At 47.3% G+C, this 12,329-nt stretch overlaps 5 non-coding genes and 2 pseudogenes across 5 annotated transcripts; 5 read left to right on the plus strand and 2 right to left on the minus strand.

Moving 5' to 3' along the window:
* Nucleotides 1–6,070: 6,070 nt before the first annotated feature.
* LOC135030373 (U1 spliceosomal RNA) lies at nt 6,071–6,234 on the plus strand. The gene has a single exon (XR_010226394.1). It is a non-coding gene; the product is annotated as a U1 spliceosomal RNA (small nuclear RNA).
* A 152-nt stretch (nt 6,235–6,386) lies between these two features.
* Nucleotides 6,387–6,528, plus strand: LOC135030256 (U1 spliceosomal RNA; annotated as a pseudogene).
* A 692-nt stretch (nt 6,529–7,220) lies between these two features.
* On the plus strand, nt 7,221–7,384 carry LOC135030388 (U1 spliceosomal RNA). Its single transcript, XR_010226408.1, has one exon. It is a non-coding gene; the product is annotated as a U1 spliceosomal RNA (small nuclear RNA).
* A 152-nt stretch (nt 7,385–7,536) lies between these two features.
* LOC135030292 (U1 spliceosomal RNA) lies at nt 7,537–7,678 on the plus strand (annotated as a pseudogene).
* A 692-nt stretch (nt 7,679–8,370) lies between these two features.
* On the plus strand, nt 8,371–8,534 carry LOC135030390 (U1 spliceosomal RNA). Its single transcript, XR_010226410.1, has one exon. It is a non-coding gene; the product is annotated as a U1 spliceosomal RNA (small nuclear RNA).
* A 3,303-nt stretch (nt 8,535–11,837) lies between these two features.
* LOC135030304 (U1 spliceosomal RNA) lies at nt 11,838–12,000 on the minus strand. The gene has a single exon (XR_010226333.1). It is a non-coding gene; the product is annotated as a U1 spliceosomal RNA (small nuclear RNA).
* Nucleotides 12,001–12,152: 152 nt separating this feature from the next.
* On the minus strand, nt 12,153–12,316 carry LOC135030216 (U1 spliceosomal RNA). Its single transcript, XR_010226262.1, has one exon. It is a non-coding gene; the product is annotated as a U1 spliceosomal RNA (small nuclear RNA).
* Nucleotides 12,317–12,329: the final 13 nt, after the last annotated feature.

A 12,329-nucleotide genomic window follows, 5' to 3' on the forward strand; every position in this document is an offset into this window, starting at 1 on the left:
TCCCACCCGTTCAAGAGCTTTGGTATAACCCCATGGTTCTTAATGTGACCCCAGCATCCTCTAGGTCGTATGAGAAAATAGGATTTTAATACCTACCGGTAAATCCTTTTCTCTTAGTCTGTAGAGGATGCTGGGCACCCGTCCCAGTCCATACTGTGTCTGCAGTTATTACTTGTGGTTATACACATGTTGTGTTATGGTTCTGGTCAGCTTTTTGCTGCAATTGTTCATGCCGTTGGCTTGTGTTCTGTTGAATGCCACGTTCTGCGGCATGTTTAAGGTGTGAGCTGGTAAGATGCTCACCTTAGTTTAACAATAAATCCTTTCCTCGAAATGTCCGTCTCCCTGGGCACAGTTCCTATAACTGGAGTCTGGAGGAGGGGCATAGAGGGAGGAGCCAGTTCACACCCTTTGAAAGTCTTAAAGTGCCCATGTCTCTTGCGGATCCCGTCTATACCCCATGGTTCTTAATGTGACCCCAGCATCCTCTACGGACTAAGAGAAAAGAATGCCCTTGCGCACTATCCTGACTTCTCCTCCCGTCTGCTTACTTTGTGCCTTCCAACGCACAATGCGAACTACAGGTGGTGCTGCAGGGCCCACACCCTTTTACTTGCCTTACAGAACAGCTCTGGAGCTGTTACAGTGCCCAGCTGCTGCAAGAAATCAGCTTGAATGCTTCAGGGGATGGGGCATGGCCAACATGAGCCCCACACCAAAGGAGGGTGGGGGTGTTTAATGTGAACTAGGGGTCATCCAAGCACTGCAAAAGGCCGCCATGCCCTGCATGCCCCTTTTCTCTTTTCATATGCAGATGAGGGTTCCAGTCAACTTTGGCCCACTGCTTGGATAACATCACCGTATGCAAATCTGTCTGCTGCAGACCTTCCCCCAGGAATGCTTGTACTAGTTGTTGCATATGGTGCTTCAGTATTAGGCAGCCTTCCGCCCTCCCATGTTCATCTGAAAAGATGTGGTCTCCCTGCAGTTGTTGTCCCCAGACGAGAGTTCCCTTGTGCTTCCTCAGTTGAATCTCCTTAACTTGATGGGGGAGGTGCTGCCCGAGCAGCCCTCCCCAGCCCTATCCCAACTCATATTTATTTTGCATATGAGATCTCTTGATCATGAAGATTGTTCTCACAGGGTGAGGTTCATCCATTATATTTTAAAATAGGAAGGTACGAATTACATATTTGAATTGCATCTATGTGCTGGATTCAAATGTCCCCCCCCCCTTCCTTTCTCAATTGTGCCCGTCAGCAGCTATTCTAAGGTTGCTGCCAATGGGTGTGACACATTAATTTCTTCTGTGGGGTACACTGGACTCCACAAGGATTCACATTGGGGTGTAGAGTAGGATCTTGATCTGAGGCACCAACCGGCTCAAAGCTTTTGACTGTTCCCAAGAAGCTCAGTGCATTCTCCTCTATAACCCCGCTTCCATGAACAGGGAGCTCAGTTTGTAGTTGGTGCCTTCAGTAGCAGGCCAATTAACAGGGGCCTGCCTCAGGCAGCCTATTCTTAGCTATTAATTTTGACAAGAAAAGAAGAACTTGTTTTATGAGAATCTACAAGGGCTGCAGCAGGCTAGGTCTAATAGACATCTTTACTGCAGCTTCATCACTCCCAGCGGCGCTGTATACTCCCGTGCCCTGGTTGCTGGGTCACTGCAGCGGAGGCTCCGGTTTCATCCTAAGGTCAGTCACACACACACCACCCTTCCGGATCACGAGGCCGCTGCTGAAGGGGAGCGAGGCCGTAGGGGGTGGGCCGTGTGCGCACTGCGGTGGACACTGATTACTGGGCAGCCGCTCCACTAGCCACCAGGTACAGTTAAGGAGCACAGGTCTGGGGGTTTTTCTCCTATATTAACCCAATTTTGTACTGCCCGCAGCGCATTGTGATAGGTAATAGGGCCTGATTCAGGTTGGATTGCAATCACAATAAGCGATCCAACTGCAAAAATTGCTAAGAGCATACGCATGTGCCTGCATTTTCTGCGGCACCCCGCAGAGAATGTGATCGCCTCTGCCTGTCAATCGGGGCGGGGAAGGGGGGGAGAGGTGGGTCAGCAACACTCCATTTCCAAGTCAGGGATGGAGCGGTGCGGGGGCAAGACTTCAAAATGGGGTCTGCAACGGAGGAGACACAGGGGGCGTGGTCACAGCGACTGTATGACATCACATTCAGCCGCTGTGATCACAAAAATGGTGGCGGCTTCCTGCGCGCACATACAGTCTGCACCAGCAGGAGCCTACACCATTTTTTATGATCACGCTGAACTGCAGTGCGACTGCAATTACAGCATGGTCAAGAAGGGAGGCGTCATGCTGGGTGGCCATGCCCTGTCACTTTGCAGGAGCCAGCACCGCTCACACACTAGTCCCCGGGTGCAGCCCCCAACCCCCGGGACACCCGGAGCAACAAAATGTAGATTCAGGCCACCAGGCCACGCCCCTACCTATGAAACCATGCCTCCTTTTTACCATTGCACTGCTTATCTGCGCGCACTGCATTACAATCTCCCTCGCCACCTCTCTGGGTGTCACCAGTGATAGTGACACCTCTGCCATGCTTGTAGCAGCTGGTCCTAAGATCTACGCCTCAAACCCTGAGTGTTTGCCCTTGTGACTTGTTGATCATCATAGCGAAGCAGATGCTTACAGAAAACTGCAGGGGCTTAGATTGAAAATAAAAAAATTTATAGGGTATAAGGTAGAGAGGAGCGGGTTCGGTTCTCCGAGAACCGAATTCCCCACGAACTCCACGTGGTTTACACTGGTCCGAGGCAGGCTCGGTTGTTCCCGCCTGACTCGGAAAACCTGAACAAGGGAAAATGTCATCATCCCGCTGTCGGATTCTCGCGAGATTCGGATTCCATATAAAGAGCTGCGCGTTGCTGCCATTTTTACTCGTGCATTGAAGAGAGAGCGGAGAGGACGTGGCTATGTTCTCTCAGTGGAAATCTCAATATCAGTGCTCAGTATCAGTGGTTACTTATTGCTGCTCAGTAATACTAGTAGTGTGTCTCTCCTGCTCAGTGTCAGTTCTCAGTAGTATCCTCATCAGTGCTCAGTATCACTGTTCATTGTCTTGTGCTGCATTGTGTTGCTCAGCATAATACAGTACATTACTAATAGTCCAGTGCTGCATCTTGCTGCTCAGTGTCAGTTCTAGTATCCTCATCAGTGCTCACTATCACTGCTCATTGCATTGTGGTGTTCTGTATACTACAATAACATAGTAATATAGTAACATAGTTTTTGAGGTTGAATAGAGGCAAATTGCCCATCGTGTTCAACCTGTTTTAAGTTGTGATGATTCTACATACTTGCTGAATAATGTTTTATGACTAGTTAGCTACTATAACTCATGTTACCCCCGGATTAACCATGTTGATATTTTAAGTATTATAACCTTGGATAGCTTTTTCATTCAGAAATGTATCCATTCCTTTTTTAAATCCAATTACAGAGTCCGCCATTACCACCTTCCCTGGCAGGGAATTCCACATCCTGATTGCCCTAACAGTGAAGAAACCTTTCCTCCATTGCGTTCTGAACTTTCCTCCAGTCGCAGCGAGTGACCACGTGTTCTTTTAATAAATAATTCCTCTGATAACTCTTTGTTATGTATCTTTACATATTTGAAGATATTAATAATATCTCCTCTTAGGCACCTCTTTTCTAGTGTATAAATATTCAGCCTAGTAAGTCTTTCCTTATAGTCCAGTACTTTAAGGCCTTTAATCAATTTAGTCTTCAGGATCTCTGACACTTCCATGAGCAGCAGAGTAGTGCAATGGAAGCATGCTGGGCCCATAACCCAGAGGTCGATTGATCGAAACTATCCTCTGCTATGTGCATTTTTTTTTTTATAATGAAAGTAATCAAAAACTGGGATTGATATTTTGGCACTTTTATTTTTACTTAAAGTACAATAACTTTTATCATTTTAATTTGTTTTAATAGTATATTGACAGCATTGTTTTCTTTAAAAAATCCACTTAATTTTCTTTACCCTATTACTGAAATGGTAATTGACAAAAACAAACTACATTGTCACCAGAAGAGCAATGCAAAATGTACAAGTGATATATGAAAATCATCTTCCATCTTGAATTTCAATGATGCATTGGGACAACAATTTGTGAGAAACATCTTCACCCATAAAGAAAGATTTTCTTAATTCCTTACCTGTGTGCTGATTAGATATCACCTTGTTTTCACATTAAACAGACTTCCCCATGAGGAAGCAGCAAGGATGCAGTGACGTTTCCTGGTGTCAACCTGTATTATTTCAGTAGACATTGAAATGAGGATGCATCTTTGATGCCTTTCCAATGAAGCAAGTTTAATTCAGTAATAGGTGAAAAACCATTCCTACAAAGGTGTTAATCAGAGACTTGGCTTTGTGGACACTTTTCAGAGAGCAAATTTGTTAGCATAAACATAAAATCAGAAAATGAAGAGCTGTTTAATCACTCAATTGGACTTTTCTGCCAGCATAATTTTTTTTCTCTGCAACTCACTGCTAAATTGTGCTTCCTAGCTGTTTTTTTATAAAATCACTTAATCAAATCTAACTCTGATTACATCAGAGAAGGCCAGGTACCCTACACCATAAGGGGGTTTTTTGAAATTTTGACTTGTCTACTTAAAGATCACCAAAATCTGATTACAAGGTCAATTACATCCCTGGGTGGGATTGAACCACCAACCTTTTGGTTAATAGCCAAACATGCTAACCGATTGCGCCACAGAGACACCTTGCGAAAGTCAATACTGACAAAGGCTAATAAGCATTCATCTAGAACGTTTCCTAGAAAAACTTTAAAAAGTCAATAATCTGGAGAATTTTTGTAAGAAACACATTGGTACTTTCCCATGATGAGTGAGTGCTTCAGGATTTCTTGCACTTACATGGGCTATTAACCAAAAGGTTGGTGGTTCAATCCCACCCAGGGATGTAATTGACCTTGTCATCAGATTTTGGTGATCTTTAAGTAGACAAGTCAAAATTTCAAACCCCCTCTTATGGTGTAGGGTACCTGGCCTTCTCTGACGTAATCAGAGTTAGATTTAATTAAGTGATTTTATAAAAAACAGCTAGGAAGCACAATTTAGCAGTGGGTTGCAGAGAAAAAAATAACATTTTAAACCTACCGGTAATTTTTTTTTCTCGTAGTCCGTAGAGGATGATGGGGACTCCGTAAGGACCATGGGGGATAGACGGGCTCCGCAGCAGACATGGGCACTTTAAGAAAGACTTTAGATCTGGGTGTGCACTGGCTCCTCCCTCTATGCCCCTCCTCCATACCTCAGTTAGAGAAACTGTGCCCAGAGGAGACGGACAGTACGAGGAAAGGATTTTTGTTAATCCAAGGTCAAGATTCATACCAGCCACACCAATCACACCGTATAACTTGTGATATACTACCCAGTTAACAGTATGAAAACAACATAGCATCAGTCCAAGACCGATGAAAACTAACATATAACCCTTATGTAAGCAATAACTATATACAAGTCTTGCAGAAGTAGACCGCACTTGGGACGGGCACCCAGCATCCTCTACGGACTACGAGAAAAAGATTTACCGGTAGGTTTAAAATCTTATTTTCTCTTACGTCCTAGAGGATGCTGGGGACTCCGTAAGGACCATGGGGATTATACCAAAGCTCCCAAACGGGCAGGAGAGTGCGGATGACTTTGCAGCACCGATTGAGCAAACAGGAGGTCCTCCTCAGCCAGGGTATCAAACTTATAGAACTTTGCAAAGGTGTTTGAACCAACTTTGACCCACTGCTTGGATGACATCACCATATGCAAATCCATCTGCGGCAGGCCTTCCCCCAGGAATGCTTGCACTAGTTGTTGCATTTGGTTTGTTGTTTGGGGGTGCTTCAGTATTAGGCAGCCTTCTGCCCTCCCATGTTCATCTGAAAATATGTGTTCTCCCTGCAGTTGTTGTCCCCAGATGAGAGTTCCCTTGTGCTGCCTCAGTTGAATCTCCTTTACTTGACAGAGATGTGCCTGAGCAGCGGCCCTCCCCAGCCCTATCCCAAATCATACTTATTTTGCATAGGAGATACCATGGTCATGAAGATTGTTCTCCCAGGGTTAGGTTAATTCATTGCATTCTGGGTATGCTGACCCCTGTGATTTCCCCAAATGTGGGAAACTCAACTGCATTATTTGTGGTAGTGGGGGACTGTGTTTGTGCTTTCCTCTGGTCAGCTCTGGTAAAAGTCAGATTTCTTTGTCTCAGATCTTCCTCTAGCCTTGTTCTTCTTTCGAGAGTTCCCTTGTGCTGCCTCAGTTGGATCTCCTTCACTTGACAGGGGGGTGCCCGAGCAGCGACCCTCCCCAGCTCTAGCCCAACTCCTACTTACCTGCCAGGTGAGATACTATGATCATGAAGATGCTTCTCCCAGGGCAAGGCTCACCCATTGCACTCTGGGTGTGCTGCCCCTGCGATTTCCCCAAATGTGGGAAACTTGACTGCATAATTTGTGTTTCCCCTGGTCGGCTCTCATATAATTCAGATCTCTTTGTCTCAGGTCTCTCTCCAGCCTAGTTTGCTGTCTGTTTCCACTTCTTTTTTCTTGAGCCCCTCCCTTCTATACCCTTGTGCACTATCCTGACTTCTCCCGTCTGCTTACTTTGTGCCTTCCAACGCACAATACAAACTACAGGTAGTGCTGCAGGGCCCACACCCTTTTACTTGCTTTACAGAGCAGCTCTGGAGCTGTTACAGTGCCCAGCTGCTGCAAGAAATCAGCTTGAATGCTTCAGGGGCTGGGGCATAGCCAACATGAGCCCCACACCGAAGGAGGGTGGAGGTGTTTAATGCGAACTAGGGGTCATCCAAGCGCCGCAAAAGGCCGCCATGCCCTGCACACCCCTTTATTCTTTTCATATGCAGACGAGGGTTGAAGCCAACTTTGACCCACTGCTTGGATGACATCACCATATTCAAATCCATCTGCTGCAGGCCTTCCCCCAGGAATGCTTGCACTAGTTGTTGCATTTGGTTTGTTGTTTGGGGGTGCTTCAGTATTAGGCAGCCTTCTGCCCTCCCATGTTCATCTGAAAATATGTGTTCTCCCTGCAGTTGTTGTCCCCAGATGAGAGTTCCCTTGTGCTGCCTCAGTTGAATCTCCTTTACTTGACAGAGATGTGCCTGAGCAGCGGCCCTCCCCAGCCCTATCCCAAATCATACTTATTTTGCATAGGAGATACCATGGTCATGAAGATTGTTCTCCAAGGGTTAGGTTCATTCATTGCATTCTGGGTATGCTGACCCCTGTGATTTCCCCAAATGTGGGAAACTCAACTGCATTATTTGTGGTAGTGGGGGACTGTGTTTGTGCTTTCCTCTGGTCAGCTCTGGTAAAAGTCAGATTTCTTTGTCTCAAATCTTCCTCTAGCCTTGTTCTTCTTTCGAGAGTTCCCTTGTGCTGCCTCAGTTGGATCTCCTTCACTTGACAGGGGGGTGCCCGAGCAGCGACCCTCCCCAGCTCTAGCCCAACTCCTACTTACCTGCCAGGTGAGATACTATGATCATGAAGATGCTTCTCCCAGGGCAAGGCTCACCCATTGCACTCTGGCTGTGCTGCCCCTGCGATTTCCCCAAATGTGGGAAACTTGACTGCATAATTTGTGTTTCCCCTGGTCGGCTCTCATATAATTCAGATCTCTTTGTCTCAGGTCTCTCTCCAGCCTAGTTTGCTGTCTGTTTCCACTTCTTTTTTCTTGAGCCCCTCCCTTCTATACCCTTGTGCACTATCCTGACTTCTCCCATCTGCTTACTTTGTGCCTTCCAACGCACAATGCAAACTACAGGTAGTGCTGCAGGGCCCACACCCTTTTACTTGCTTTACAGAGCAGCTCTGGAGCTGTTACAGTGCCCAGCTGCTGCAAGAAATCAGCTTGAATGCTTCAGGGGCTGGGGCATAGCCAACATGAGCCCCACACCGAAGGAGGGTGGAGGTGTTTAATGCGAACTAGGGGTCATCCAAGCGCCGCAAAAGGCCGCCATGCCCTGCACACCCCTTTTTTCTTTTCATATGCAGACGAGGGTTGAAGCCAACTTTGACCCACTGCTTGGATGACATCACCATAAGCAAATCCATCTGCTGCAGGCCTTCCCCCAGGAATGCTTGCACTAGTAGTTGCATTTGGTTCGTTGTTTGGGGGTGCTTCAGTTTTAGGCAGCCTTCTGCCCTCCCATGTTCATCTGAAAATATGTGTTCTCCCTGCAGTTGTTGTCCCCAGATGAGAGTTCCCTTGTGCTGCCTCAGTTGAATCTCCTTTACTTGACAGAGATGTGCCTGAGCAGCGGCCCTCCCCAGCCCTATCCCAAATCATACTTATTTTGCATAGGAGATACCTTGGTCATGAAGATTGTTCTCCCAGGGTGAGGTTCATTCATTGCATTCTGGGTATGCTGACCCCTGTGATTTCCCCAAATGTGGGAAACTCGACTGCATTATTTGTGGTAGTGGGGGACTGTGTTTGTGCTTTCCTCTGGTCAGCTCTGGTAAAAGTCAGATTTCTTTGTCTCAGATCTTCCTCTAGCCTTGTTCTTCTTTCGAGAGTTCCCTTGTGCTGCCTCAGTTGGATCTCCTTCACTTGACAGGGGGTGCCCAAGCAGCAATCCTCCACAGCTCTAGCCCAACTCCTACTTACCTGCCAGGTGAGATACTATGATCTTCACTGTTAGGGCAATCAGGATGTGGAATTCCCTGCCAGGGAAGGTGGTAATGGCGGACTCTGTAATTGGATTTAAAAAAGGAATGGATACATTTCTGAATGAAAAAGCTATCCAAGGTTATAATACTTAAAATATCAACATGGTTAATCCGGGGGTAACATGAGTTGTAGTAGTTAACTAGTCATAAAACATTATTCAGCAAGTATGTAGAATCATCACAACTTAAAACAGGTTGAACACGATGGGCAATTTGCCTCTTTTCAACCTCAAAAACTATATTACTATATGTTACTATATTACTATGTTACTGTAGTATACAGAACACCACAATGTAATGAGCAGTGATAGTGAGCACTGATGAGGATACTAGAACTGACACTGAGCAGCAAGATGCAGCACTGGACTATTAGTAATGTACTGTAGTATGCTGAGCACCACAATGCAGCACAAGACAATGAGCAGTGATACTGAGCACTGATGAGGATACTACTGAGAACTGACACTGAGCAGGAGAGACACACTACTAGTATTACTGAGCAGCAATAAGTAACCACTGATACTGAGCACTGATATTGAGATTTCCATTGAGAGAACATAGCCACGTCCTCTCCGCTCCCTCTTCAATGCACGAGTAAAAATGGCGGCAACGCGCAGCTCTTTATATGAAATCCGAATCTCGCGAGAATCCGACAGCGGGATGATGACATTTTCCCTTGTTCAGGTTTTCCGAGTCAGGCGGGAACAACCGAGCCTGCCTCGGACCAGTGTAAACCACGTGGAGTTCGTGGGGAATTCGGTTCTCGGAGAACCGAACCCGCTCCTCTCTACCTTATACCCATATATTTTTTTATTTTCAATCTAAGCCCCTGCAGTTTTCTGTAAGCATCTGCTTCGCTATGATGATCAACAAGTCACAAGGGCAAACACTCAGGGCTTGAGGCGTAGATCTTAGGACCAGCTGCTACAAGCATGGCAGAGGTGTCACTATCACTGGTGACACCCAGAGAGGTGGCGAAGGAGATTGTAATGCAGTGCGCGCAGATAAGCAGCGCAATGGTAAAAAGGAGGCATGGTTTCATAGGTAGGGGCGTGGCCTGGTGGCCTGAATCTACATTTTGTTGCTCCGGGTGTCCCGGGGGTTGGGGGCTGCACCCGGGGACTAGTGTGTGAGCGGTGCTGGCTCCTGCACAGTGACAGGACATGGCCACCCAGCATGACGCCTCCCTTCTTGACCAATCTGTAATTGCAGTCGCACTGCAGTTCAGCGTGATCATAAAAAATGGTGTAGCCTCCTGCTGGTGCAGACTGTATGTGCGCGCAGGAAGCCGCCACCATTTTTGTGATCACAGCGGCTGAATGTGATGTCATACAGCCGCTGTGACCACGCCCCCTGTGTCTCCTCCGTTGCAGACCCCATTTTGAAGCCTTGCCCCCGCACCGCTCCATCCCTGACTTGGAAATGGAGTGTTGCTGACCCCCCTCTCCCCCCCTGCCCCGATTGACAGGCAGAGGCGATCGCATTCTCTGCGGGGTGCCGCAGAAAATGCAGGCACATGCGTATGCTCTTAGCAATTTTTGCAGTTGGATCGCTTACTGTGATTGCAATCCAACCTGAATCAGGCCCTATTACCTATCACAATGCGCTGCGGGCAGTACAAAATTGGTTTAATATGGGAGAAAAAAACCCAGACCTGTGCTCCTTAACTGTACCTGGTGGCTCGTGGAGCGGCTGCCCAGTAATCAGTGTCCACGCCAGTGCGCACACGGTCCACCCCCTACGGCCACGCTCCCCTTCATCAGCGGCCTCGTGATCCGGAAGGGCGGTGCGTGTGTGACTGACCTTAGGAAGAAACCGGAGCCTCCGCTGCAGTGACCCAGCAACCAGGGCACGGGAGTATACAGCGCCGCTGGGAGTGATGAAGCTGCAGTAAAGATGTCTATTAGACCTAGCCTGCTGCAGCCCTTGTAGATTCTCATAAAAAAAGTTCTTATTTTCTTGTCAAAATTAATAGCTAAGAATAGGCTGCCTGAGGCAGGCCCCTGTTAAGTGGCCTGCTACTGAAGGCACCAACTACAAACTGAGCTCCCTGTTCATGGAAGCGGGGTTATAGAGGAGAATGCGCTGAGCATCTTGGGAACAGTCAAAAGCTTTGAGCCGGTTGGTGCCTCAGATCAAGATCCTACTCTACACCCCAATGTGAATCCTTGTGGAGTCCAGTGTACCCCACAGAAGAAATTAATGTGTCACACCCATTGGCAGCAACCTTAGAATAGCTGCTGACGGGCACAATTGAGAAAGGAAGGGGGGGGGACATTTGAATCCAGCACATAGATGCAATTCAAATATGTAATTTGAACCTTCCTATTTTAAAATATAATGGATGAACTTCACCCTGTGATAACAATCTTCATGATATAGAGATCTCATATGCAAAATAAGTATGAGTTGGGATAGGGCTGGGGAGGGTGGCTGCTCGGGCAAGCCCCTCCCCCGTCAAGTTAAGGAGATTCAACTGAGGAAGCACAAGGGAACTCTCGTCTGGGGACAACAACTGCAGGGAGACCACATTTTTTCAGATGAACATGGGAGGGCGGAAGGCTGCCTAATACTGAAGCACCATCAAATATCAAACCATATGCAATAACTAGTACAAGCATTCCTGGGGGAAGGTCTGCAGGAGACGAATTTGCATACGGTGATGTCATCCAAGCAGTGGGCCAAAGTTGGCTGGAACCCTCATCTGCATATGAAAAGAGAAAAGGGTTATGCAGGGCATGGCGGCCTATTGCGGCGCTTGGATGACCCCTAGTTCGCATTAAACACCTCCACCCTCCTTCGGTGTGGGGCTCATGTTGGCTATGCCCCAGCCCCTGAAGCATTCAAGCTGATTTCTTGCAGCAGCTGGGCACTGTAACAGCTCCAGAGCTGCTCTGTAAGGCAAATAAAAGGGTGTGGGCCCTGCAGCACTACCTGTAGTTCGCATTGTGCGTTGGAAGGCACAAAGTAAGCAGACGGGAGAAGTCAGGATAGTGCGCAAGGGCATAGAAGGGAGCGGCTCAAGAAAAGAGAAGTGGAAACAGACAGCAAACTAGGCTGGAGAGAGACCTGAGACAAAGAGATCTGAATTATACGAGAGCCGACCAGGGGAAACACAAATTATGCAGTCAAGTTTCCCATATTTGGGGAAATCGCAGGGGCAGCACACCCAGAGTGCAATGGTTGAGCCTTGCCCTGGGAGAAGCACCTTCAAGATCATAGTATCTCACCTGGCAGGTAAGTAGGAGTTGGGCTAGAGCTGGGGAGGGTCGCTGCTCGGGCACCCCCCTGTCAAGTGAAGGAGATCCAACTGAGGCAGCACAATGGAACTCTCGAAAGAAGAACAAGGCTAGAGGAAGATCTGAGACAAAGAAATCTGACTTTTACCAGAGCTGACCAGCGGAAAACACAAACACAGTCCCCAACTACCACAAATAATGCAGGCGAGTTTCCCACATTTGGGTAAATCACAGGGGTCAGCATACCCAGAATGCAATGAATGAACCTCACCCTGGGTGAACAATTTTCATGACCATGGTGTCTCCTATGCAAAATAAGTATGATTTGGGATAGG

Source organism: Pseudophryne corroboree, unplaced genomic scaffold (assembly GCF_028390025.1).
Source record: "Pseudophryne corroboree isolate aPseCor3 unplaced genomic scaffold, aPseCor3.hap2 scaffold_497, whole genome shotgun sequence".
NCBI classification, from domain to species: Eukaryota; Metazoa; Chordata; class Amphibia; order Anura; family Myobatrachidae; genus Pseudophryne; species Pseudophryne corroboree.